This window comes from Saimiri boliviensis, chromosome 6 (assembly GCF_048565385.1).
Source record: "Saimiri boliviensis isolate mSaiBol1 chromosome 6, mSaiBol1.pri, whole genome shotgun sequence".
Classification (NCBI taxonomy): Eukaryota; Metazoa; Chordata; class Mammalia; order Primates; family Cebidae; genus Saimiri; species Saimiri boliviensis.
The window spans coordinates 94,491,954-94,519,587 of record NC_133454.1 but is presented as its reverse complement, the minus strand read 5'-3'; positions in this window follow the sequence as shown (position 1 = coordinate 94,519,587).

Genomic DNA, 27,634 nt, shown 5'->3' with positions numbered 1-27,634 from the left:
TCTACTTCTGAGGAGGCCTCTGTAAGGTTGTCATGGTGGAGGGCAAAGCCAAAGCTTGCAAGTCACATGGCAAAAGCAAGAGAGAGAGAAGGAGAGAAGGAGAGATACCGTACACTGTTAGATGACCACATCTCAAGACAACTCACTATTGCAAAGATATGGCACCAGGAGGATGGTGCTAAACCATTCATGAGAACTCTGCCCCTATGATCTGATGATCTCCTACAAGACCTCACCTCCAACATTGGGATCACATTTCAACATGAGATTTGGGCTGAGAAAATATCTGAACTATATAATATAGGTTTTGGCTCCACGTGTTTTTTACCAGAAAGACAGTGAAAGTGATAAACAGTTTATTAGGGAACATTCCATAGTGCAATTTTAAATAGGCACTGAAATATATTTAAGACCTAGAAAATGAGTCTCTAGCATATTTCTAAATTACCATAAAGGGTAGTGAATCCTCTTTGGATAAAAGCTCTCCCAGAGCAAGATAGAAATCATTAGGAAAACAAATCAATTTTCAAGAAATATCTGCCATGGATATGTTGTCTATTAGGGATCTGGTACTTTATGTTTATTTTCTTATTCCTATAAAAACCCTTTGGATGTAAGTATTCATGGTGCCATTTGATACAGTAGGAAATTGAAACTGAGAAGTGACATGAATTATGTGGGATCCCGTTATTCTCTTTTAAGCTGGGACCAGTACCCAGGTTTTTCTGACTTCAAAGTCCAGTCTCCTTCCTCAGGGTTAGGTCTCATTCTGGAATAAATTCATCAGACTCAATAAGGTTTGTTTTCAGATAATAATAAGCCGTTTTCAGAAAAATTATTTGGTGGTTGCATTTATAATGTTAAATACATGCAGCCCTTCAACAAATGATATGTTTTAAACTTTAAAGTATAATTTTTTATGCTTTATTGCTCACATCCATTTAGTGCTATTTAATTCTTATTGTTGGAAGGAGTCATGCATAGACTTTCTCCTAAAATAAAATGAGGTGAGATAACTCATAGTTAATATAAGCTGACAAGTTAAGAAACACAGCTATTTAACAGATAAGCTCTAGAAAAGTTTCAGCAAACTTCGGGAGAAAATAAATTTTCAATGTCATTTATTTTCTCTTGTTCTTTGTGAACCTAAATAATAAATTTAGGCCCTATTACCATCCTCCCTTCTAAGTAGCAAGAACTTATCTTACCATTGCACACAAAAAACTCTCTAAACAAAGGACCTTTTGTTATGGTTGTATCCCTTGTCTCTAACTTTCCAAAAAAAAAAAAAAAAAAGGAATAATTTTCAAAATTGCATATTTTTTAAATGAGAAAGAATAAATACATAAGTGGGGAATTAGTAATTATATATGCCAATCATAACTATGTATATTTAAAATGTCTGTGTGTGTGTGTGTGTGTGTGTGATTAGCACATATTTTTAAGTGGATCTCCCATCCTTCTATTTTGGTGAGCCTGTTATTACTCTTTGAGCTTCCCATCTGTATCAGTCACCCCCTGGTTGTTTTCCAGTGTCAATCGTTACTCTACCACTTGTGCTGTCTTCTCAATTTTGTATTATTAGTTTTATACATGGTTACAAGAAACAAGCACTGACTTTGGCCAACTTGAAAACACAAGTAGTTTATTGACAGAACAACAGGCGCTCACAATAGGAGAGAGACGATGAGACAAAAAAGACTGACATTGGATTAGAAAAGAACAACCTCACAGGCCTAGAAAGCATGCAGATAACACTAGTTTTTAACAGAGAACCCAACGTGAAATGTACCTAGACATTTGTAGTCATTCTATCAGAATGGAGTTTTAATGAATGTTTGTTGACTCTTAGTGCTGGAATAAATAATGTTAACACATTTTGACAGCATAATTATAAACATAAATGAATCCATTTGTTTAGTAATGACTTTTCGTCTCCTTTTTATTCCAAGACGTATATCCTAAAAAATGACCAAAAGAGAAAAAAAGCAATTCATTAAAACATTATTGGCCTCAAAATATACACTATATTCAGCAGGTACAATAATGAAAAAGGAAAAATGTCTTCCCTGTAGAAGTTTCCAGCCTACCAGAGTCATCTGTCTAGGTCAGTGATTACAGTGATACAAGTTATCTAGAGAGGCTGGTACCAAGATTAATCATCATTAAAGCATTAAGAAAAATAAACACAATTAAAAATAGCCTAAACCTCCCATCACAGCTGAATGAATTATATAAATGTTTTCAAGTGCACACAAGAGATTGCTATTCAGACACTAAAAACATGTAAATGAGAAGTCTATGTGACAACTTGAATTTCATTTAAAAACAAAATATAAAATGGCATGACTCTGGTTAACTATGAAAATATGAATTTACTGAATGTAGTAAAGACTTAGAGATGAAATAAGTTTTATTTTTCAATTTTCTTTAATGCTGTTATAGTATGGTTATATAAAAACTACAATTTATAGAGATAAGTTGGGACTATTTATTCAATTTTCTCATTATTCAACATTAACCAAATACTCTAAAATTGCTCCCTTACCTGTTAATGAGTTGTAATTCCTTTCTTTAACTTACAGCTTGGGCTTCTGTTGTGAATGCCTGTGGAGACTGCCATTTTATGTCAGTTTTTGTTTATTCTTCATGAAGTTTTGTTTGTTTTGCTCTCTGGGAGCACCTGTACTTTAGGGGGCTATGAGAAAAAAAAATGTATAGGTTTTCAATAGAGTTTTGTTAGAATAAATGGCTGCTTAAGATTCTTGCTAATATATGTTTTATTATTATTTTTATGGTTCTTCATTTTTGTAGAAGTTCCAAGAGCTGTAAATTCTCTTTATCTAAATTGAAAACATCATCTTCACTCAATATCTTCTCTTTCTCCTGAATACTCTATGTCTGTGAAATTATCCAAAATACGCAGGTTCTGACATTTTCTCCAAATGTAAGTTTAGTAACCATTTTCTGTAGAGTTTAATATCACCATCATAGACAAATTAGTTTAGCCTTATTACATACCTGATTGTTTTAGTAGTACCTTACTGCTTTTCTCAGTCTAATTTTTCTGTTTCAATTTTGTCTACATACCTCTGCTACATCATGCTGACAGAGGCCAAATAGCAGTACACGTCTGCTTTAAAACCTCTCAAAGGCTCTCATGCATTAGTCAACTAAAGTACAAATGCTGCAACTCAAAACACCTACCTACTTTTGTAGCATTATCATCCGTGATTACCTTGCTCTAACCCTGTAAATTAACTAAAGTGGCTGACTTCCTGTTTCTGTGTTGCATCAATGACTCCCACCTCCCTGTCTTTATTCATGTGATCTTCACTCAAAATGTCCTTCCCCATCTTTGCTGTAATCATTCAAATTTCTATCTGTCCTATCCTTAAAGAAATATTCAAACAATTGCCCATCTATAATTTTTTTTTTATTGTTCAAAATAGATATGATCTCCTTCCCTTCAATCCTAATATGCCCCATTTTGCAATATTGAATCTGTGTTATTCTAATGTAAATAATGATTAGACTATGCATAGTCTGAGTGCAAGTGCCTCTGAACACATATATAGTAACTTTGTATCCATTTGCAGTACCTACCACAGAGGTTGGTTTGTTCTTTTGTTTTCATTAAAGGATGACTCCGAAATTGTTGAGGAGAATTTGTAGGATTATTGAGCATACATTTCACCCCCAGTTTAATTATTTTTCTTTTTCAAAGGAAAGATACAAAGAGGGAATCCAAAAGCAAGAGTCTTACAAAAGGATTGAAAGAAGAAAAAGATCAGTGAGAGATGGGAAAATGATAAGCACTTTCTAGGACTTGGTGACTAAGTTAAACTTGAATGAGTTTAGAGAAAGAGTAATGCATTTTATTGTGTGTGTGGTGTATGTGGTGTCAATATGTGTACTCCACACAAAGTTTAGGTGTGTTACTTTAGGAAACATTTTAGTGAGAGGTAGAGCTTTATTGTATCTTCTGTCTCTGCACATCTTGATTAATTAATGATTTACTCATTTGAAGTGAGTTTTATGGTTAATTTTTGTGTTAACTTGACTAGGTTAAAGAATAGCCAGATAACTGGTAAAACTTTACTTCTCGATGTGTCTATACAAGTGTTTCTGAAAGGAATTAGTATTTGAACCTGTACACTGGGAAAGAAAATTCCTGCTACCATCCCTCTTTATATGTTTCACTCTGTAGATGAGTGAGTGAACTGATCCATAGACAAAAGCCAAATCAATATATTCTGCAGTCATAGACCACCAGATCAGGAGGAAACTTGAGGGAGGCCTATTTAACCTCTGAAATGCTTAAACATACCTAGAATAATCTGTAAATGAAGATCCAGAGAATTGGCAGGGTTAGTGGATTGGGTACACATAGTGTATTGTTTGTTGGCAGTACTGGTTTTTGTTTTTGTTTTTGTTTTTTTGAGATGGTGTTTGACTCTTGTTGCCCAGGCTGGAGTGCAATGGTACAATCTTGGCTCACCACAACCTCCACCTCCCAGGTTCAAATGAGTCTCCTTCCTTAGCCTCCCAAGTAGCTGGTATTACAGGCATGCACCACCATGCCGGCTAATTTTGTGGGTTTTTTTTAGTAGAGATGTGGTTTCTCCATGTCTGTCAGGCTAGTCTTGAACTCCCGACCTCAGGTGACCTGCCCACCTTGTCCTCCCAAAGAGCTGAGATTGTTGCATGGATTTTTCCAAGTACTATTCTTCAGGAACAATAAGAAAAAGGAGTGTATGGAAAACAGTTTTACAGACCATATCAATAACATGGCTGGGCTTTCAGATTGGTCACTGTTGAGCTACAACTTAAATAGAAAAAAACCTTAGTATTTAAAAAAAAAAATAGTTTTTCTCTCTTTAAAGAGAAGGTAAACCTTTGATAAAAACGTGCCTCTTTTTTGTCTCCCACCTTTCACTCTTTTACTTCTTAAAATCTTGAATTCTGAGATTAGTCATGGCTGAAAGAATTTCAGGAATTTTGCAGCGTTCTACTAAATTAAATAAAATTTTCTGGAGAGACAAAATTATGGGATTTCCTCTTAGAATCTATAATTTTTTGGCAGCCTTTAAAATTATAGATTCTAAGCAGAAATCCCATAATTTTGTATATTTGGATAGATTTCTGAAGGTTTATGAAGTTCTGCCCAATTATTTATACATTTTCTTCTATGTGCATTTGCTGGTCATCTAATCCATTGTTGAGTGTGTAAAATTTATAATTGTCCATAATCTCCCAAAGTAAAAAAGAAAAAAGTATAAAAACACGAATTGAAGGAGAACATCATTTTATTAATCTAAACATGAAAATACAACTGTATATGTACCAGAATATTCAATGAGACTAGTATATTCATTTGTTGAAGGAAATCCAGTATTGCAACAGTTCTCAACCTTTTTGGCACTAGGAACTGGTTTCCTGGAAGAACTTTTTCCACAGACAAAGCAGGAAGAGAGAAGGTTTTGGAATGAAACTGTTCTGCCTCAGATCATCAGGCATTAATTACATTCTCATAATGAGGGTGCAACCTAGATTCCACACATGAACAGTTCAGAATCGGGTTTGCACTCCTATGGGAATCTAATTCCATGTCTGATCTAACAAAAGGCAAAGCTCAGGTGGTAATACTCTCAGCTCACCTCCTGCTGTGAGGTCAGATTCCTAACAGGCCATGGACTGGTACCATTTCTCTAGCCAGGGTATTGGGGACCCCTGCTGCATTGGATACTCAGTTATGTTTAAATATTTAGCTTCATAAGCACAGAAGTAGAGCCAACACTGTTGGATAACCATAATGACTTGTATGAAGCTGCAGTTGCTTGAAACATATTATTTTTAAATAAGATCAATACACTGGATATATTATCATCTGTTAATCATGATGTAGTCTTACCTGGACAAAACTGGAGAATTGTTTCTTTGATAATGGTGGTGGTGATGTTGATTTTATAATTTTATTAGGATTCTTAAAAGATGCATTTTAATAATATTTTGTGTTTTCTGGAGGAGATCCTTATAGAGGTAGGCAGTGTAAGTCTCAGGATGTAATGTCCACTTATAAGGGATTTCAAAGCACAATGTTCAATTTCTCTGATATATGTAAAATTTTACTTTCATTTCCTTATTGTTTGCGATGTTACAATTGTATTATGTTTTATATTAACCATAAAATCTGTTTATTTATATTTTTTCATTAATACAACTTTTTTCAACTTTTATTTTAGATAAAATAAAAGGGGATACATATGCAGGTTTGTTACATAGGTATATGGCTCTCAGGTGGTGAGCAATATACCCAATAGGTATTTTTTTAACCCACCCCCCCAACTTCTAGCAGTTTTCAATGTCTGTTGTTCCCATGTTTATGCCTGTGGATGCTCAATATTTAGTCCCACTTATAAGCAGAAACACATGGTATTAGGTTTTCAGTTCCTGTGTTAATTCATTTAGGACTATGGTCTCCATTTTTATCCATATTGTTGCAAAAGACATGTTTTCATTTTTTGTATGGCTATATAATATTCCATGGTGTATATATAGTAAGCTTTTTAAAGCCAATTCACTATTGGTGGTCACCTGAGTTGATTCCATGTCTTTGCTGTCATGAATAGTGCAAAGATAAACATATGAGTCTGTGTCTTTTTAGTATTATGATCTGTTTTCCATTGGTTATATACCCCATAATGAGATTGCTAGGTCAGATTGTGTATCTACTTTTACTTCTTGGAGTAATCTGCAAACTGCCTTCCATAGTGGAGTGGCTGAACTAATTTACATTTCAACCAACAGTGTATAAGTGGTCCCTTTTCTCTGAAGACTCACCAGCATCTGTTGTTTTCTGACCTTTTATTAGCCATTCTGACTAGTGTGAGATGGTATCTCATTATGGTTTTGATTTGCATTTCTCTGTTGATTAGCAGTGAGCATTTTTTCATATTTTTGTTGGCCACTTCTGTGTTTTCTTTTGAGAAGTCTGTTCCTGTTATTTGCCAATTTTTAATGGTATGTTGGTTTTTTTGCTTGTTGCTTTGCTTAATTCCTTATACATTCTGGATACTAGATCTTTTTCGGATTCATAGCAAATATTTTTTCCCATTCTGTAAGTTGTCTGTTTACTCTGTTAATAGTTTATTTTCATATGCAAAAGCTCTTTAGTTCAATTAGTTTCTACTTGTCAATTTTTGTTTCTGTTGAAATTACCTTTGGGGACTTTGTCATCAATTCTTTCCCAAGGTTGATGTCAAGAATGGTGTTTCCTAGAATTTCTGCTGGGATTTTTATAGTTTGAGATCTTACATTTAAATACTGAATCTATTGTAAGTTAATTTCTGTATATGGTGAAAAGTAGAAGTCGAGTTTCATTCTTCTGCATATAGTTAGCTAGTTATCACAACATCGTTTATTAAATAGGGAATCCTTTCTCTATTGCTTATTTTTGTTGGCTTTTTGAAGATCAGATTGTTATAAGCGTGAGGCTTTATTGCTGAATTTTATATTCTGTTCCATTGTTCTGTGTATCTGTTTTTGTATCAATACCATTTTGTTGTGGTTACTGTAGCCTCATGGTATAGTTTGAAGTTGGGTAGTTTGATGCCTCTGGCATTGTTCTTTTTGCTTAGGATTGCTTTGGCTCTTCAGGCTCTTTTTTGTTTCCACATGAATTTTAAAATAGTTTTTTCTAGTTCTGTGAAGAATGGCATTGGTCGTATGATAGGAATAACATGGAATCTACAAATTGTTTTGGGCAATATGACCATTTTAATTGTATTGATTTTTCCAACCCATGAGCATGAGATGTTTTTCCATTTGTTTGTGTCATCTCTGATTACCTTTAGTAGTGTTTTGTAGTTCTCTTCATGGAGATCTTTCACCTCCTTGATGAACTCTATTCCCAGATATTTTCTTTCCTTTGTGGCTATTGTAAATGGAATCGTGATCTTGATTCGATTCTCAGCCTGGATGTTATTGATGTATAGAAATGCCACTTATTTTTGTGCATTGATTTTGTATGCTGAAACTTTGCTAAAAATGTTCATCAGTTCTAGTAGTCTTTTGGCAGATTCTTAGAATTTTATAGGTATAGAATCATATTGTCAGTGAAGGGAAAGAGTTTGACTTCTCTTTCTACTTGGATGCCTTTGATTTCTTTCTCTTGACTCATTGCTCTGGCTAGGACTACCAGTAATATGTTGAATATGAATGAGTTGTGAGAGCAGAAATTATTATCTTGTTCCAGTTCTCAAGAGGAATGTTTCTAGCTTTTTCTCATTCAATATGTAGTTGGCTGTGGGTTTGTCATAGATCGCTCTTACTACTTTGAGGCATAGTCCTTCGATGCCCAGTTTGTTGAGGGTTTTTATAATTATGGTTTTTGGATTTTATCAAAAGCTATTTCTATATCGAGTGAGATAATTATAAGTTTTTATATTTAATTGTTCATGTACTCAATCATCCTTATTGATTTGCATATGTTAAACCAGTTTTGCATCCAACGAATAAAGCCTACTGGATCATGGTGTACTAACTTTTGCATGTGCTGCTGGATTCAAGTTGCTAGTATTTTGTTGGGGATTTTTGTGTCTATGTTCATCAACAGCATTGGCCTAGAGAGAGAGAGAGAGAGAGAGAGAGAGAGAGTGTGTGTGTGTGTGTGTGTGTGTGTGTGTGTGTCAGATTTTGGTGTCAGGATGATGCTGGCTTCCAAGAATGTGTTAGGGAGGTACCCCTCCACCTCCATTTTTTGGAATAGTTTCAATAGGATTGGTACCAATTATTGTTTCTATGTCTGGTAAATTTGAGCTGTGAATGTACCTGGTCCAGGGCTTTCTTTTGGTTAGCACGTTTTTTTTCTGTTTTGTTGTTGTATTTGTTTTATTACTGATTAAATTTCAGTGCTTGATATTTGTCTATTCAGGGTTTTAGTCTCTTCCTGATTCAATCTTGGGAGATTGTGTGTTTTCAAGAATTTATCTATCTCTCTAGAGTTTCTAATTTGTGTGCATAGAGTTGTTTATAATATTCTCTGACAATCTTTTATGTTTCCATGGGATCAATTGTAATGATATCTTTATCATTTCTGTTTGTACTTATTTGAATCTACACATTTTTCTTCTTTGTTAATCTGGCTAGTGATCTGTCAATCTTACATTTTCAAAGAACCAACACTTGGTTTCATTGATATTTGTTTTGATTGATACATCTCAATTTCATTAAGTTTTCTAATTTTAGTTATTTCTTTTCTTCTGCTGACTTGAGAAATGGTTTGTTCTTGAATTTTCTAGTTCCTTTAGGTGCACTTTTAGATTGTTCATTTGATATTTTTCTAATTTGTTGAGGAAGGCATATAGCACTATAACCTTTCCTCATAACACTGCTTTGCGACTTTGATGGGTTGTTTCTCTATTTTCATTAATTTCAAAGATTTTTTTTTAATTTGTTTTAATTTCAATTGTCACTCACAAGTTACTTAGAAGCAAGATGTTTAATTTTCATGAATTTCTGTAGTTTTGAGATATCTTCTTGATACTGATTTCTATTTTTATTTTACTGTGATTTGAGAATGTTTGTGGTATGATTTTTAAAAAACCTACTAAGATTTATGTTATGACCAAGCATGTGGTTGAACTTTCAATATGTTCCATGTGTAGAAGAGAAGGTATATCCTGTGGTTATTTAGTGGAGTGTTCTGTAGATGTCTATGAGATTCAATTAGTCAAGTCTCAAGTTTATGTTCAGAATTTTTTTGTTAGTTTTATGCCCTTATAATCTGTATAACTGCCAGTGTGGAGTTGAAGTCTCACTATTATTGTGTGGTTCTCTAAGTCTTTTAATAAGTCAAGAACTTATTTTAGGAATCTGGGTACTCTAATGTTGGGTGTATATATGTTTAGGATACTTAAGTTCTCTTGTTAGATTAAACCCTTTATCATTATGTTAATGTCTTTCTTTGTCCTCCTGTTTTATCTGATATAAGAATGGCAACTCCTGCTCTTTTACGTTTTCCATTTGCTTGGTAGCTCTTACTCCATCCCTTTACTTTGAGCTTGTATGTTCCATTACATGTAAGAAGGCTCTCTCAAAGACAGCAGATGGTTGGGTTTTGTCTGTTTGCCACTTTGTCTCTTTTAAGTGGTTGCTTAGCCCATTTGCATTCCGAGTTAGTAGTGACAAGTAAGATTTTGACCCTATTATCATGTTATTAGGTGGTTCTTGTACAGACTTCATTTTGTGATTTCTTTGAAGTGACTGTGAGGTATGTGCTTAAGTGTATTTTTGGTAGCAGATGTCGTTCTTTTGGTTCCATATTTAGCACTCCCTTAATGACCTCTTGTAATGCTAGTCTTTATGCAATTCTTTAGTGTTTGCTTGTGGAGATGGATTTTACTTCTCCTTCACTTATGAAGCTTAGTTTATCAGGATATGAAATTCTCATTTGGAATTTCTTTTATTTGATGATACTGAAAATAAAAGCTCAATCTTTTCTGATTTGTAAGATTTCTGCTGAGAGGTCTCCTGCTAGCCTGATGAAATTCCTTCTGTATGAGACTGGTTCATTCTTTCTAGATGCCTTTAAGATTTTTTTTTTTTTTTTTTTTTTTTTGTACCTTGACAATGGTTGTATAGTATTTCACTGGGGTTCTCTGAGTTTTTTTGATTTGTATGTCAGACTCTCTGGCAAGATTGGAGAAATTTCCACGAGCTATATTCTCAAATATATTCCAACCTGTTTATTTTCTCTGTTTCTCTCTCAGGTAATGCCACTGAGGCATAGATTTGTTCTCTTTTTATAATCCTATGTATCTTGGAAATTTTGTTCATTTTTAAAAATTTTCTTTTATTTTTCTTTGACTGAGTTAATTTGAAGAACCAGCATTCAAGCTCAGAGATTCTTCCCTCAGCTTGGTTATTCTGCTGTTAATATTTCTGATTTTATTATGAAATTCCTGTAGTGAATTGTAGCTCTAGAAGATCAGTTTTGCTATTTCTTAAAATAGCTAGCTCGTGGGCAGCAATGGCAGGTACTAGTGCAGTGGCAGTGGCAGAGGGGCTGTGAGTTGCCTCGGAGAGCTTCACCCAGAGAAACACAGAACTGCTGCCAATCAGGATGATCAACTGTGGGTGGGGCAGCTGTACTGGTGAAGCCTAAGCCAGAGGGCCCTGCCTGGTGAAGAGCAGAGGAGGGTCAGGGGAGGGAGAAGGAACAGCACAGTGAAGACAGTCTGGTCTCTTTTCCATAGGGAGGCTGTGGTGTTGTACATCAGGTGCAAGAAAAGCAATCAAGGTCTTTGTTCCCTCCCTAGCCTGTGGAGAACCTGGGAAGGTACTGCTGAGTGGCAATGCCAGAGGGCCTATTGGTTGTCTCTGGGAGCTTCATCCCAGGTAAATGCAAAGCGGCCATCAACTGAAGTGATCAGGCGGGGTAGGGCAGCTGTACTGGGGACCCAGGCTGCGAGGCCCTGCCCAGCGAGAAGTAGTAGGGCCAAGGACCCATGTGGAAAACAGTTTGGCTGGTTTTCCATGCAGCACCTGTGACTTGTTGCAGGCCTCCAACAGTTCTTGGGTTCTGGCTCCTGCCCTTGCCTCAGGGCAGCAGGGGCAAGGGCCACAGCAGTAGCAAATGCTGCAAGCCTGGCTATTATTTCTGGGAGCTCTGTCTCAGAGAAATGTAAAGTCATGAACAGCTAGAGGGCTGTTGCTGAGGATGAGTGGCTGCCCTGGAGTCCCAGACCTGTTGACTTTCGTGGTGCAGCAGAGGTAAGTCCTGCAGTATACTTACTCAGGGTGGGCGGTCCCTATCCTGGTGGCATGTGAGAAAGTGTGGCCTTACATGCCCCCAGGATAAGATAGGGCGACACCAGCTGGTGCCAAGGTGCTCAGGGATCCAAGGCCCATGAAGCTCCACATAGGCCTGAGCATGTGCTCTGACCAGAATCCATGCCACTCTATGCGTCAGTCTGGAAACCCTGGGAGGTTTAGGGAGAATCTCCTGTGCCCAGAATTGCAAAGGTCCATGGCAATGATGCAGTGGCTACTGCCCTCATTCCAGCTGCAGCAGGAAAGCATGCCTGGAACTGCATACTCCATAGAGCCAGTGGGAGCCCTCCTCCTGAATTTGGAAGGGAGCTCTCTATGCTGCTGCAGCCCTGCCCAAACCACAGCTGCAGACACAGTCCTGCTCTAATACAGCAGGCAGGACCCCAACACTCCTGGGAGGGGCTATAGCCACCCAAACTGCACTGTGGATGGGAGCCTCCAGGTGGGAGCCAGGAACAGGCAGGATCTGCCCTGCTGAGTGTAGCTGCAGCAGTGGACCAGTGGCTGCAGACCTCGGCCTCCAGCTCCAGGAAGCAGGCAGGAGTGGGACAAGTGGGATCCCTGCCTCTTCTACGTTGGCAGGGCAGGAGCTCCTGGTTGCAATTGTCGCTGCCCTCCCAGGCACAGGACCTGGGCATCTCTACAGCCTGCACCCTCAGTTGCCCCAGAAAGGACTCCAGTGTCTGCAGGTTCAAGAGTATCTGCTCCCACTGCCTGGCCTCTCTCTACTTCCAGCACCCACTCTGATCTCTGAGCAGGGTTACGGGCAATCCCTCCGGGGCTATGAATGGCAGCAGGAGGCAGGAAAAGTCCAGGCAGAAGGGGGCAGGGGCGGTGTCCCCAGTAAGGGCCCACCCTCAGGCCAGGGAGGGCCCTGAAGACTGGGGCGCTGGGCTTGCCAGTCCCACAGACTGGAGTGGGGACTCCTGGTGCCTCTTCTAGCCAGTAACCCACGAAATGCTTCTATTTTCCAACTAATAAGAACACTGTTAGATTTTTATCATTCTTGTGTTATTTTTGAAGGAAGTGTGGGCCACTTATTTTGACAACATACGCCCAGTGCATAGAATAATATCAAGTGATATTGTTTATGTTAATCATTTATCTTTTGACATATATCTACACATTTTTTGATACTATTCCTTTTAAAAACTGGAACTTTAGATCCCCTCTCTTGAATATGAACTGAGCTTTCTTTTAAGGAATAGAATGCAGTAGTATAGAATGTATGTTCCTTCCAAGATTAGGCTATAAAAAGATTATGAATACTATGTTGGTTGTTCTCTTCTCCCATGGATCTCTCACTTGAGGACAAGACATATCATCAGAACCATGTGCCAAAGAAGTTAAATCATCTGCTAATAGCCATGATGTGAATCTGGAAGTAGGTCCTCCAGTCCTAGTGAAGCTTAAAATTATTGCACATCAGTGGACACCCAAGTTGAAGCTATGGGCAAATCTGAGAGCCAAAATGATACACATAAGCTACAACTGTTCCCAGATTTTTTACCCATAAAAGTTTAGAATTATAAATATGTATTGTTTTAAGCCTCTAATTTTAAAGAGAATCATTACACATAAATAGATAACTAATATTAGACATTTGATCTTGAACACATTGTTCAATCTTGTTAAAATTGAGTTTCCTTGCATGTAAAATTAAAATAACAGTTTTAGAATTATCTTGCTAATAAAGGAACCTATGTGACATGTCCAATGAAGTGCTTTGGAATATATAGATAGAAAAGATATTTTACCCCATCTCAAATGTCATGTGACTTCTTCTTTCTAAATATGGTTGTTATGAATTAAAGACCCATATGAACATGGTACTGTGCTGGGCATCATACAAAATGAGGACAGCTGAGACTCTTGCAGTACCATCCTCATTAACAATTTGATTTTGTTTCTCATATAACTAGTCTATTGACAAATAATGTCTCTTACGGTAAAAGCATAAAAACTGTTTTTTCATATATCCTTTTATTTTTATTTTATTTTTTATTTTGAGACAGAGTCTTGCTCTGTCTCCCAGGCTGGAGTACAATGTCATATGGCATGATCTCTGCTCACTGCAACCTCTGCCACCCAGGCTCAAGCAATTCTCCTGCCTCAGCCTGCTGAGTAACTGAAATTACAGGCACCCACCATCATGCGTTGCTAATTTTTGTATTTTTACTAGTGACGGGGTGTCACTGTGTTGGCCAGGCTAGTTTTGAACTCCTGACCTCAAATGATCTGCCTGCCTTGGCCTCCCATAGTGCTGGGATTACAGGTGTGAATCACCACACTCAGCCTTCATATATACATTTTGAAAATTTTCATAACCTTATTACATAAATGGCCATGCATGTAGTAGTAACATACTAGACCAAGGTTTCAGGGATGACTCCTACCTACCTATAATCAAAATGCTTACCAAAGTCTTTAATCTTCAACAGAAAACCCACAGTTAAGGAGTGTAACAGGATATATATATATATCTGTTAAGGCTTTTTCCTCTTAAAATGTAAAATGTCTTAGAAGAAAAGAAAGCACTTACTAATGATTATTATACTAAAATATATTTGTTCCTTTATAGGTCTCAAATTGTGGACACAGTTAATTTGTTCAACACAATTGGCTGAAATTATGTATCATTAATAATGCTGAGTTTTGGGATACAGTGTAGCAGAGATGATGAATGTAAAAAGAGTTCAGTGCAATAGCAATACTATGACAAGAATCACCAGAGCACACATGGAAGTACAGGAGAATTGTTCAGTGTTATAGGATGGGAAATGTGGAGGATGGAAAGTCATCCTGTTAGAACTAATACTTAAACCAAGTATTAAAATATGAGAAATTGTATGCATAATGCGCTTTAAGGCAAGTACCCTCCCAAAGGATACAGAAGGGGAGAGAGACAGAGAAAGAGTGAGAGGAGACAGAGAGTGAGGGGAGACAGAGAGTGGAGAGAGAGAAAGAGAGAGAGAGAGAAAGAGAGAGAGAGAGAGAGAGAGAGAGAGAGAGAGAGAGCCCAAAGTTCCAGTGAGACAGCATTCCGAAGACTCAGCTTACTGAGAGATCAGAAGGAAATAAATGGTCTAGCAGGTTCAGAAAATTCCTAGAGGTATGCTAAGTTTGTAGAATGTAAGGGACAGGGAACGGAGTCCTAAAAAACACAATGACAGAAGGGTAGTGAACTGGATGGAAAATCTTCACTGAGGAATTTAGACTGTATTCTAGACTAATGTTTTTCTTTTTTGCTCAGGTACATTCCACCATTTTTTGCCACGTCTTGTACTGTCCCTACTGTAATTTATGCAACATTGTAAAAGTCTCATTTTTATATAAATTTATTTAAAAATAGAACATAATATTGAGTTGGATATGTTAGTTTTATTTTTTATACTACACATTATATATAAAACCTGCATTGATTATTAAGAGGGATGGAAGAGTGACATTGAAGGGTTTTAAGCAAATGAAAAGTATGACAAGATTTGTGTTTCACAGTGGTCACCCAGAGAGTTGTATGGAGTGTGCATAGGAGGGCAACAAACAGGACACAACTTTCCAATTCCATGTGCCTTGAACAGTGCTGGCCTGTGACTGTTTTCTGGATACAGAGTCCTGCTTGCCTAGCCAAATTTCCACCTATTTCATGAGGATCATCATTGTCCCAAGCTCTGTTGCCCCAGGTATGGATAATCTGAGCAGAGAAAAACCCTCCTGTTCTCTTTCCAATAGAAAGAGACACATTCTGCTTTCTTCATCTGGCCTATAGAAAGAAAATGGAAAAACTGGTTGGAGTTATGGAAACTTCTTGATTTGCCTAAATTTGCCCAAATTACTCTAACTTTTGATAAATTAGAAAGTGGTAAGTTTGTTAACTTATTTCAGTACATTATGATCATTGTTATTAGCTTCAACTCAAAAATAAATATGCTTGACATGAGCCATGTGAGGGTTTCTGGGTTGGTATTAGAGACACGTTTAGTCTTAGTTATATTCCTGAGTTCTACATACTATGTGTGTGTGGAATTGGAAGCCTGGCAGGGCCATTTAGAATATGATCTTAACTGTAATTCTCTTTAGTAGCTGGAGAAAACTTTAAATGGATCAACAAGAACTTAAAGGAATGTTCAGTTTTTCACTTTGAGATATGTTCAAGTTACTTAAAATGGGTGGATAGTTGTGACAATATCGTTTAAATGATAACACTGAAGTTACAGAGAGAAAAATAAAAGAATGTGCCTGCTCCAACCCATTTTCCCTCTGCTCATAAATGTGTTTCATATTGTTTATTAGTGTAGCAAGAATTAAACTAAGGGATAGAAACCTAATGTTCAATTTAAATGCATTTTTGCAGTGTTTCTAACACTTAGAATTGAAACATTTAATTTTAAAAAAATGTACTGAGGAAAATGAAAAGCTACAATAGCATTTAATTATCTCTGGTACTTCATGCTCAGTTTCCTGTGTTATACTTGCTTACACATTTCTGACCAGAGGGAGTCAATTTAACAATCCGGCATTGTCTAGGGACAATATGAGGAGAGAATGAGTAGAAAAATATGTCCAACAGCAGAGAAGAGAAACTTTTGCTATCTTTTTTTTTTTTTTTCCAAATTAAAACTGGATTTGGCAACAGTTTGTCAAATACTTATCTGCTATTATTCCATCTTCATTGTGTGGCATTTTCAGGCTCAGCTGAATTATTGGCAGATACTTGATTTTTCAGAAATACACTAAGACATATATTTTCTGCTGTATTGGTCACAGAGACCACATAGCCTCATGACTCTGGGATAAAATGTATAAATGGTTTCAGATAATCTAAAAAATCTTAGCTTCATAAAACATTTTAGCTTTTTTTTTTTTTTTTTTTTTTTTTTAAGAAGAGGCAGTCTCACCTCCATATATTACAGACTTGATAGATTCTGAAGTCTGGACAAAGTGGTATTTTTTTCATCAAATACTATTCCTCACATTTACCATTCTATAACATATAGATTAAGAACATGCAATGATATGATTGTGTTTATGATCTTAGCTGAATTCTTATGCATGTCTTATAATAGCATTCTTATTCATTTGGAGAAATAAAAGTGAAGGGAAAAGTAGACAATATTTAAGGTAATTTTGAAATGCACAAATGTGCAAATACATAGATTAATATGATTCCCAGGACACATATTGGCTCCATTCCCTCTGACCTCCGGGTACGTGATTCATTCAAGTATTAGAGCTGGTATCATCCTCTACTTTATTTACTTCTGTGAGGCTTTATTTGCTCTGCTACTTGTATGAGATTTCTCTACTTAAAGTATATTAAAGAAATTTGAGAACATGGGCTACAAGAATCTTCATATTCACTTCAGCACCTACCAATAAATATCCTTACCTTAGCACTCAGTGATATTTGTTGGATAAAATTACATTATTTTCAAGCTATAAAGACCTGGGATTTCAACAAATTGAGTCACTTTACAAACGTAGAGTTCAGGGAGGGACTGTCACTTTCCTGGAGTCACAGGATCAAACAATAAAATTTTATTTTTGCTTAGCTTTGAAGGCCAGAAGTCTGAAATCAGTATCACTGGACCAAATTCAAGGTGTAGACAAGGTTGCCTTTCCTTGGGATGCTGCAGGCGAGAACCTACCCTTACTTTGTTCAACTCTGGCAGTTTCCAGCATTTCTTTGTAGCCACTTTCTTCCAGTCTTCAAGGCGAGCATCTTCAAATCTCTCAGTGTTTCATCTTTACATGATCTTTTCTGGATAAAATATCCACCTGGATTATCCACCTGGATAAGCCAAAATAATCTCCACGTAGCAAGATCCTTAAACAAATCACATCTGCAAAGACTCAATCACATTTTCAACAATCATTTTTCTATTGGAGATGGCATTTATAGGCTCCAGAGATTAGGGCCTTGTATCTTTGGGGGTCATTATTTAGTCTGTTACAGATTCATGCATGTATTTCCCCAAATTTATACAACAAATAAGTAGTAAAAGAATTATACACTGGGATATGTTCTTTGCTTTCTTCCATAATTGTCTAAATTCAAGAATGGAAATAATAGATTAATTCACATTTTTGAGCACCTACTATATTCTTTCTAGAGGTATGTTACATCCATTATCTTATCTCATTTCATTTCAATGTCAATATTAAGAGAGCAACTGGCAGCATTTCTATTTTACAAATGAAGGAGAAAAAGCAGTTTTGTCTGTGCTTTCCAAACATTGATTTACAGGCAACAGATTCACTGGTAGATAAATGCTGCTTATGGTCAAGTTTTCAACAGTACAAACATGTGGAAAAATAACACAGAAAAATGAAATAATTGCATATTAGTGCCATTGCTAAGAATCAATTTCTTTCATCCCATCTCATCCTCTCTTTGAAGAATGCTCATTTATTATTAAATTGGATCTTTATAATATTTTGCATGTTAAAATGCCCTTTCCAAAAATAATGTAAACATATAGTACTTTTTTCTGTGTGTTGGTTTGTTTTAACATCAAAATTTAATGTTGACAGTCAAGATATGTGTTATTACTGCTTAATATTCTCTTTTTAAGATAGCACAGTCTAGAAAGCTTGATGGGCCTTAATTTACTACACTATCACAGCTAGTATGTGATGGCATTGTGACATAAGTTAATAATGACTCCAAAGGCTGTTCTCCCCCATTAAAAAGGAGTCCTACTGATTATTGGAGAGAAGATAGTAAAATTTCCACTTGCCCCTCTGCCACCCGTTGTGGTGTGTTGTTTTAATGCAGAGATAAGTAATTAACAGTATGTAACTAATCTGAAATTGTTTTGTTTTCTTGCATGTGTTGTGTAATATTATTATATTTTGGCAGATGATTGTTTATTGTCAGAAGAACAGAAATACACTCATTATTCTAGTGGTGTTGTAGGAAATTTGCATGTAAGGGAGAGGATGTATAATCATTTCAATAAACATGCATTTGTGGTTCATCTCATTTTATAATTTACTGTCATGCTGAGCTCTTCTGTAGGTTTTCTTTATAATTGAATGGATGGACTGCATATTAAAGTGACTGAATTTGTGTATACTTTCCTGATCAAACCAAATATTTCATTATTAGAATTTTCAGAGACAGGTAGTTTGCTCACACAGTTGAATTTTTAAATAAATGAAATGATGGAAATGGTTTGAAGAATGTTGGCGACTACTCACTAATTGTACTCTCTTTTTTTGTTGTTGTTGTTGTTGTTGTTGAGACAGAGTCTCACTCTGTCACCCAGGCTGGAGTGCAGTGGTGAATTCTTAGCTCACTGCAACCTCCACCTCCCAGGTTCAAGCGATTCTCCTTCCTCAGCCTCCTGAGTAGCTGGGACTTCATGTACATGCCACTATGCCCAGCCCGGCTAATTGCTTTTTGTATTTTTAGTAGAGATGGGGTTTCACCACGTTGGCCAGGATGGTCTTGATCTCCTGACCTTGTGATCCACCCACCTTGGCCTTAATTGTACTCTTTTGCACTATTCTCAACCTTAAGTATTTTAGCAATTTGCCTCCTTTATGACAGAATTAAGTTTCTTTGTATAATCACTCAGTATAAGTCATTATATTCATGCTTTACAAAGTAAAATTATATTGCTTATCTTATATGAATGAGGACAAGTGGGAACTGAAAGTTTTTCTTTAGTAAATTAAATTTAGGTTTCACTTTGGCAAAGCATATAGAAGGAACTTATATTTCTATGTATTGTTCCAGGTGAAACATTACATTTATGAATATATAAAAATGTATGCAATCTTCTATAGGCCAACTCTATAATGACAAGTTGTTATTTTAGAGCTAGACTTTCTTTTGAGGAAGTGATAGACCAGTCATATTCTCATTAAAAATGGAATGAATTAGATGGAGAGGGTACATGTTTATGTTATTTCAAACATAGTTGAAATGTCAAAGAAGAAGAAGTAGGGGGAGTAGACAGGGAAGGGAAGGAAAAAGGGAGAAAAGGGGCTGAACTGTTAAGCTATTAAATGTCTAACACTTTGTTCTGCTTATATAATTTTGTAAAAATGATAAAAGCTAAATAATGTTATTGTGATTTTTAGTGGTCATAAAACTGAAAGTAAGGGATGGGTCAGAAATTTTAATCCATGGCTGTCTGGTGCTGTATTAGTCCATTTTCATGCTGCTGGTAAAGACATACCTGCAACTGGGCAGTTTACAAAAGGAAGAATTTTAATGGGCTTACAGTTCCATGTAGCTAAGGAGGCTTCACAGTGGTGGTGGGAGGTGAAAGGCATGTCTTACATGGTGGCAACAAGAGAGAGAACGTGTGTAGGGAAACTCCTGTTTCTAAAACCATCAGATCTCATGAGACTTATTCACTGTCACTAGGACAGCATGGGGAAGACCTACCCCATGATTAAATTATCTCCCACTTGGTCTCTCCCACAACACATGGGAATTATGGAAGTTACAAGATGAGATTTGGGTGGGGACACAGAGCCAAACCATATCAGATACGAAGCCCATATTTCACTTTTAGATCTACTCCTCATAGGCTGGCCTTTTTCTAAGAAGTGTGATGAAGTAAAACCAAGCATTTTTCAAGAGGGAAATAATATGCTGTTTGGAGTCAGATGATATTCAAATTATTATTCATTATTGATATGGTACAATCATTTGACATATTCTTAAGCATTTGCTCCATGTAAGCATTCTATTCCTTTCTGTTCAGTGGGGAGAAGGGATGGAAGAGAGAGAGCAAAGTTAGAGAGCAGAAGGACAAGATGAATATGAGGTCTACTAACTCAAGAACAAAAAACGGTAATGGTGTTAATGGGCCACATGTAGGGGAAAACTCCCCAAAATTTAAATGTTGAAATTATTATTATTATTATTATTTAAACAGATGGGGTTTCACCATGATGGCCAGTCTGGTCTTGAACTCCTGACCTCAGGTAATCCACCCACTTCGGCCTCCCAAAGTGCTAGGATTACAGGCGTGAGCCACCGTACCCGGCCTTAAATGTTGAAATTCTAACCCCTAGTACCTCAAAAAGTGACTATAGTTGGAGATACACTCTATTTAAAGATAGAATTAAGGTTAAATGAGGTAATATGGTGGGTCCTAGGCCAGTATGATTGGTGTCCTCATAAGAAAGGGAGCTTAGGACACAGATGCGCACAGAGGGAAGACCATGCTAAAGAGGGGAGGTCTCTGCTATTTGATCAAGCTTCAGCTTCAGTCATAAACCACACCCCTGTTCTTGGGATCCTAGCCTTTGAGGATTTTCTGCCTTTACTCTGGCTGCAGTTATTTTCACAGTACTTAATTTTGCCTCTCTCTCAGGAGCAGGGTTTCTCTATAAGATGGTGCAAATTCTCCAGTGACTGTGGCCCAGTGACTGTGCTTTTAAACCGATAGCCCATACTCACCCTTCACGAATTGTCAGCAATTGTAGGGAGCTCTAGTTGTAGCTGCCTGTTTAGGTCTACCCCAGATGATAGCTTTTTATGTTTTCTCTTTCTCTCAAGGCACTATTTTTCTTTGGCTTTTCAGGCAGTTGTTTGCTTTGACCTCAACTCTCTAAAGAACTTTTAAAAAGTCCTGCATTTGAAGTTCACGGTCCTCTTTTTTATTGCAAGGGTGAGAGTGACTCACCTACCTTTCTACATCCCTGACAAATGGCAACACTTTTATAAAGTGTTTTACAAAAGGAGAGAGGAGGTGGGGAGAGAGAAGAGTCTCTGAGATTATATTAAGTGAAGATTAATAATGTTATTGAGTGAGTCACATTCATAATGTGTTTCTATTCCTTGCTGGGAATTCCTCACATCTAAAGAGAAATTCCCTCAAGGTCTGGTGAGAAGTTTTTAATTTTCATACTGTTTTCCACCTCACACTTGTTCTTGCTTCTTACTCAATTACTGTTATAATCATTATATTAATGATTATAACCATTATAATTTGTTGTATGAATTGTACTACTGAGAAGTAAAACTTTAAAGGAAAATGACATTTTCTTCACATTGTTTATTTTTATGGAAAATTCAGAATCCTAGGTGGTAAGGAAATAATCAGAGTAATGATTATCAAAATTATAACCTGATTACAGTCAAACAACTTCAAATAAACTAATCAGGCAAAAGTACTGGTCATTCATATGGATCTTGCTTTTAATGGGATTCTGAATTTTTCATAAACAAACAATGTGAAGAAAATGCCATTTTCCTTTAGAGTTTTACTTCTCAATAGTACAATTTATACAACAAATTTTAAGAAGATAGGGAGCTGTATATCATTAGAGGACTAGACTTTTCCCTATTTTAATTGTTGCTTTCTTCTTTTAGTTATAGGAAAACTTCAGGCAAAGTAAAAATATTTGATTCTTGTGAATCTTATTTGACAATCTGATTTTACTTTTACACGGATATAAATAAATAATTTTGAACAGCAATGATCATACAAGCTAAGAAACCTTGAAGTTATCTTTGATATCTTTGATTGCATTCCCATGTCTTATCAATTATCATATTCTGTCAATTATAGTTCTATACATGTCTTGAACGTGTGTGTTTTTCTTTCCTATTGCTGTTACTGCAGGCAGGCTAAGCCACTATCATTTCTTCTGTGGTTCTTGAAGTGGCCACCTTACATGTCTCCTGTCCCTGTTGGTTGTCTCCATTATAACCATTATAATTGAAGATATTCTCCCCTAAATCCCTTCCTCCTCCCTCCCTTCCTTCCTTTTCCTTCCTTTCTCTCTCTCTTTCTCTTTCTTTATTTCTCTCTTTTTCTTTCTTTCCTTGTTTCCTCTCTTCTCGTCTCTTTCTGCTCTTTCTCTGACTTTTGCTCTTGTTGCCCAGGCTGGGAGTGCAATGGTGCAAACTTGGCTCACTGCAACCTCCGCCTCCCAGGTTCAAGCAATTCTCCTGCCTCAGCCTCCAGAGTAGCTGGGATTACAGACACGCACCACCATGCCTGACTATTTTTGTATTTTTAGTAGAGACGGGGTTTCTCCATATTGGTCAGGCTGCTCTTGAACTCCCGACCTCAGGTGATCCGCCCACCTTGGCCTTCCAAAATGCTGGGATTACAGGTATGAGCCACTGCACCTGGCCTCTCCGCCACACTTTCTACACCACTAATTCTCTCTTTAGAAGCTTTCAGGAATTCCCTATGGCTTTTTTCAAGAGACCAAACCTTTAACTTTGCTTCACAGGACCCTGCCTACCCTGACTTTTCTATTAATCCCATCACAACAATGTTATTTCTGTTTTCAAGCTTCTTCCCACCTGCATTAGGATCCTAACACATGTTTTCTCTGGCTGAAGCACTCTTCCTCAGCTAATGGACATTTCATACATAGATTACTAAATTTAATTTCCTCTTTGAAGACCCCTTGATCTCCAGTGCTAGAAGGAAATTTATTATATGATCTTGCTGCTGCTTCTCCTTCTTTAAAGAATTTACCCAAGTTGGAACTAGGTAATTGGTGCTTTGATGGTTATCTGTCTGTCTGATTTCTGTACTCCCATCCTCAAGCTTTGTAAGACTCTTTTGTTTACTGCTCTATCCCAATGGAAAAACAACATCTAGCAAATAGAAAGCATTCCAAAAAAAAAAAAAAAAAAAAAAAAAAAAGCAAATTAACATAGACAGGACTTTCCAGGTAATAAAAGAACAATGACTGTGTGTTGTGTGTTATTCAGTGTTTAAGATAGAATCAGCCCTGTTTCTTTCCTCCTGAATCCATGCTTTGATAAATGTTTTATAGATACAGTTCTCCTGTGTAACTAAACATTTACTGAAGAGAAATAAGTGGGGTGATCTATCAAGATTAGCACGTTGCTTTATTACACACAGGCAACTTCTTTAAAGTGGTTAGTGTTTAGTGAAGGCATTGCTTGAGAATGGAGCAGGTAAAATATCTTCTATAATGAAAAGAATATCAAGTGTTCATAAAGAATAATGGGGAAATGTCTCCCATAAACTTAAAAGCTTATGAATAATGTAGGATAGGCATATTAGACTTCAGAATTTTATGAGAGCTAAACTTGTCAAACAAAATATATACATTGAGAAGGAAGTTCATAATTTTCTTAAACTTGCTTTCAGTATGGTTATTTTTTCTCTCTTTTATTCTGTTTCTGTTCTGTATATAGACAGAGTTTATATTTTTATGTCAAAGTTTCAGGCTATCATTTATCATCATTCCAATGGGGGAGAACTGTAAAGAGATTGACAGTGGTCATTAAATTTCTGTAGAACAGGTGAACAACTGATTGTTCTCAAAGATGATTCTGGTTTTTAACAAACAACAAGACAGAACATAACTCCAAGCAAGACAGAAAACATCAGTCATCTGATTCCAGCATCTGTGTTATTGCAAAAGGATGAGTGGGTTTAAATTTTTACATATCGTATATATCTCTACTAGAACCATCTCAGTGGATTGGTAGATTGCCTTACTAAATACTGAATCTCTTAGAAATCTTTGGTCCAGTGGTCTAATATAGTCACATCAATTACATATGTCACTGAGTACTGGTTCTTTCCTTCAACATATTGGTATATTCTATATAGGTGATATATTAAGAGGCCTTGAACTCTAAAGAAAACTTACAGTAATAAGATTGCAGCTACAATTTATTTTTTTACAGGTTTTCCATCTTAAAGAATGATCTTAGAAGAGTCTTATTCATTTAAGTGGCTAAAACATAATTCCATAGACTTGAAAGCTTGTAAATAACAGAAATTTATTACTCACAGTTCTAAAGGTTAAAGTCCAAGATTAAGGTGCTTAGATTTGGTGTCTCGTGAAACCCTGCCTTTTAATTCATAGATGGCATCCTCCTGCTGTGTCCTCAGTTAGAGAAAGGGAACAGAGGACCTTTCTTTTTCATGAGGGCACTTATCTCATTCATAAGGACTCCATCCTCATGACCTAATCATCTTCCAAAGTCTCTACTCCCTAATACTCTCACAGAGAATATTAGATTTCAACATATGGATTTTTCAACATACGGGAACATAAACATCCAGTGTCTATAGCAAGAAGTTGATCTTTTCTTAGAACAAATGAAATATGATTTTTATGGAATGTTCTAGTGTAATGTCTCCTAATCTGTCAGTTTCATACAATATGTTTAATGTTTTATATACTTTGCATGTCTGTATATTTCTAGGAAATGATATTCTATATTGCACAACTGTTTATGGGGTATTTACAGACCTGGACAAAATTAGAGTGTATAAATACTATATAGAGAGAAAACTGGTTTTATACTGGGGTGTTATAACATAAAGAGCAATAAGGATAGAGTTCTGTTTTGCCAGTAATAACCATGTATACAGGTAGATATGTATTTGTACCTTCTCCATATGCTTAATTTTACAGTGAGTTATAATTGCAAAAGATGAATTTTTTTTTCTGTTTGTTAATTTCAAGTGGTGGAACATGTTCTCCATAGTTATCTTTGAGATGTTGCTAATAATAGATTATCAGTAATTTAACTAGAAAACAGGTAAGGCCCAGCTAAGAAGGTTTTCAAAAATATATGAACCATTTAAAGGAATAGATGCTGTATATGTAGTTTTGAATAACATTTTGCTTAATACTCACAAAAAAATAATGATAATATTTCATAAGTATGAGTTGGAGGAAGAATTAGTTTAAAAGGAGTTAAAAGAGTGCCTTGGCTATGGAGAGCATGACTTACAATGCAGCAAAATATGATGTCAGTCATTCTTTCATTTAATGTTGCTATGTTTAAAATATCCTATGTTTTAGTAGTATATGATTGCAATGGCTTTATTATGCTTACAAATTCTATGAATTTGGAAATGAGGGTGTACAGAATAGGAGTGCCAATTTATAACTTTACCACATCTGATACCTCAGTTAAGATCATGCCTTCAGCAATTGGGGGCTGGGACAACTAAGGGTGGAGAAAATATTTCCAATATATACTCACAATCTGTTTTTTGGGGTGTGGTGGCTCAAGGACAGTCTTAACTGGGACTCTAGACCTTGGAACCTACATGGGCCTTCTCTGTGAGGTTTGGAATTCTCACAGCATAGTGGCTAAATTCTGGGAGGGAATGTACAAGAATGAAAGTTCCAGGATGGAGAATTATGCAAAATGATTTTTGTTTAATTTCAAAAAAATTATGTAAAATCTGCAAGACCTTTTATAATCTAGATTGAGAAGTCACATAGCATTATTTGTAGCTTACAATATTGATTGAGGAAGTCAAAAGCCCTCTCAAATTCAAAGGGAGAATCATAAACCTTACTTCTTAATGAGAGGAATGCAAAGGGTTCTGAGGTTACATTTTAAAATGTCACAATTTTTATTCCATGGGTTAGTAACATTCTTCCCCATGAAAAATACATGGTCCACCTCTCAATACCCCATGTAAGATTGTATCAAATTGCTGAATCAGGCTAGAAACTTGTCATGTAAATCAGGTCCAGGTGCAGGTGAGACCTCTTGAGTTCAGTATTTCATGTTCTGCTCCTCTCAATCTGAAGACCTGTGAATTAAAGGAAGACAGTTAATGCAGGAACAGAAAACCAAATACTACATGTTCTCACTTTCAAGAGGGATCTAAACATTGAGCACACATGGACATAAAGATGGGGAAGATAGCTAGAAGGGGAAGGGAGGGAGGGGTGTGTGGGCTGAAGAACAACCTATTGTATCCTATGCTCACTACTTAGCTGATGGGATTGGAACTCCAGACCTCAGCTTCATGCACTATCTCCATGATGTTACCTATGATAACAAACTCACACATGTACTCCCTGTATCTAAAAGTTGAAATTGTTTAAAAGAAGAAAAACATTATATGCCCCCATATTCAGCCAACAATAATTAGACAGGTATTCAATAAACTTAAATGCAGCTTGGCTCATTGGTCCACAAGATTTCTGATCCAGCTAGTATGTATTGTTACTTCTGTGGTTCAAGCTCATATTGTTTCCTGGAGATAATTCTTCATATCTCTTGTCTTTGTCCTTTGACTTAATCTTACTGCCTCCATAGGAAATAGAACACAAAGATAGATAGTTGTTTTTTGTTTGTTTGTTTTGTGGTTTTTCAGCTGGCTTTGTGCACATGGGAGTTCAGTGGTATGAAGTCTTATTTTATATTGTTCTATCTCTGCCCTTTTCCATTCAGATGGCAGTACTTCTCCCAATATATTTTGTTCTCATAAAGATTGTGAATATTTAAAAAATATCATTGAGAGTCATTCGATTAGATACTGACTAATATGGTTTGGCTGCGTCCCTACCCAAATCTCATCTTCTCATGTGTTTTGGGATGGATCCAGTGGGAAGTAACTGAATCATGGGGACAAGTTTTCCCAGGCTTTTCCTGTGATAGTGAATAAATCTTATGAGATCTGATGATTTCAAAAAGAGAAGTTCTCCTGCATAAGCTCTCTCTTTGCCTGCTGCCATCCATGTAAGATGTGACTTGTTCTTTCTTACCTTCCACCATAAATTTGAAACTTCTCCAGCCACATGGAACTCTAAGTCCAATTAAACCTCTTTCTTTTGTAAATTGCCCAGTCTCAGGTATATCTTTACCAGCAGTGTAAAAATGGACTAATACAGTAAATTGGTACCAACAGAGTGAGGTGTTGCTGAAAAGTTGCCTGAAAATGTGGAAGTGACTTTAGAAGTAGATAACAGGCAGAGGGTAGAACAGTTTGGAGGGCTCAGAAGAAGAGAGAAGAATGTGGGAAAGTTTGAAACTTCCTAGAGACTTGTTGAATGGCTTTGACAAAAAATGCTGTTA